We start from the raw sequence: 2159 nt of genomic DNA, 5'->3' as shown, positions 1-2159 counted from the left end.
AGGGAAGTGATGGTAGGGGAAACAATGCTCGCTATGAAATGTGCTCATTACCCTACTCATGTAACTCTAACCCCTGTGTATGACATTTTTACAGTAAAAAAGAAAAAAAAGAATATTAGATTGATCCTTTCTCATCCTTCCAAGAGAATTTGCTTTTCTCCCTGCCAATAACCACGTTTATTATGTTTTTGGAAGACAAAACTGCCTCTGACCACATCTATGTTTTGTTCATCAGATTTTGCCCCAAAACATTTTTTTTGTCAGTCATGGGGCTTGAACTCTGTTTGCCTCAAAAATTTAAAAGAATAGGGCTGGGAAGGTGGCTCAGTGGTAGAGCGCTTGCCTTGCATGCATGAGGCCCTGGGTTCAATTCCTCAGCATCACTTAAGCAAAAAGAAAAAAGCCAGAAGTGGTGCTGTGGCTCAAGTGGTAGAGCGCTAGCCTTGAGCTGAAGAGCTAAGGGAGAGTGCCCAGGCTCAGAGTTCGGGCCCCACAACTGGACCCCCCCCAAAAAATTAATAGATTGAGTGTATGGGTCACATAGATTAGAGTCTGAAGCATTTGAGTTAGCAAATCAAACCCATACACCAAGCAGATTATAGAACAGAGAGCCACGTATTAGCAGAGAGAAGAAGTCAAAGGGCACTTTAGAACAAAAGAAACAGAGAAAGAGGCTGCTGGCTAGAGTCTGTTCTCTTCCAGAAACTCCCTTGTTCCTTCTACACTTTTTTCCCTTATGAGGCTTCTGATAGCCATAACTCAATAACTCTCCTTTCTTATTGCACTAATAATAAATAGGTATCTATTCCTAGCAATCAAAAACAGTTCCTTACCAAGTGAGCTTAAGCAACACTCATGAAAACAATCATTTTGTTTAAAAAAACTGCTTAAAAGTGGGCTTTCCTTTTTCAACATATACTTCACAGATATACATGAAATAGAATAGACTAACACTTTTTCAATGGAATTAATGATTATAATTAATAGATGAATAATATTTGTTATGATAAGAATATTAATTTAATAAATATTTTACTCAACATTGACTGTTTTCCAATCATTGGAAGTACATGGCTTTTTAGGAGCTTACATAGCTTTATAGTAGTGATAGATTTATAAGCAAACAATATGCCCAAACAGTTAAAATAGAAATACATATTTCTTTGTAGAGCTAAGAGAAAATGTTTTACCCTGCTTAATTTAATGTGATTGGATTGCAAGCATTACTGACCTGTTCGCAGACAGGCCACATTTGCAAGCCACCACTCCGGGATCTTGGGCAGAATCACAATGACTCTATCTCCCCTTTGCAGTGAACAGGCTTCTGTAAGTATATTGGCGAGTTTCTTGGACAAAGACCCCAGTTCCTCAAAGCTCCACTTCACCTCTTCTCCATTTCCACTGATCCACCAGAAGGCTGGATTGGAAGGCTTCTTTCCAGCCTGCAAAAAGGCAAACCAAATATGAACTTAGAGATTATTATACAGGTAAGTTTCATTCCAACCAACTTAATGGAATATATTTCCTATAGAAAGATTATAACTCATTAGGAGTTACATGAAGTATTTAGAAATAAATCTGAGGCCTTTATTTCTGGATGTTGAGAGACATGCCATTTCAAACCTTTTTTGTGTGTGCTGGGGCTTTTACTCAGAGCTTGGGCACTGTCCCTGAGCTCTTTTGCTCAAGGCAAATGCTCTATCACTTTTGGTACAGCTTTACTTCTGGCTTTTTGATGATTGATTGGAAATAAGACTTTCTAGCCCTGGCTGACTTAGAGATGTGATCCTCAGATCTCTGCTTCCTCAGTAGCTAGAATCATAGTGTGAGCCACAATTCTTTTTTTTTTTTTAATCAAGGGAGCACACGCGCACGCAGTCCCCAATTCTTGGAATTGCTTTCTACTCCTTTTTGTTTAAAACAAACAGCTGGGCGCCGGTGGCTCATGCCTGTAATCCCAGCTACTCAGGAGGCTGAGGTCTGAGGATCACGGTTCAAAGCCAGCCCGGGCAGAAAGTCCGTGATACTCTTATCTCCAATAAACCACTTGAAAATTGGAGTGGTGGGGCTGGGAAGGTGGCTCAGTGGTAGAGTGCTTGCCTTGCATGCATGAGGCCCTGGGTTCAATTCCTCAGCACCACATACACAGAAAAAGCTGG

The 2159-nt window shown here is 40.3% G+C and overlaps 1 protein-coding gene across 1 annotated transcript in view; it reads right to left on the bottom strand.

Annotated features, from left to right (window-relative positions):
- Acsm3 (acyl-CoA synthetase medium-chain family member 3) overlaps positions 1–2159 on the bottom strand; it is a 59843-nt gene that overhangs the window by 24749 nt on the left and 32935 nt on the right. The window lies entirely within an intron of this gene.

This window comes from Dipodomys ordii, unplaced genomic scaffold (genome assembly GCF_000151885.1).
Source record: "Dipodomys ordii isolate 6190 unplaced genomic scaffold, Dord_2.0 Scaffold14, whole genome shotgun sequence".
NCBI lineage: Eukaryota > Metazoa > Chordata > Mammalia > Rodentia > Heteromyidae > Dipodomys > Dipodomys ordii.
This window is presented reverse-complemented; position numbering and strand designations above follow the sequence as displayed.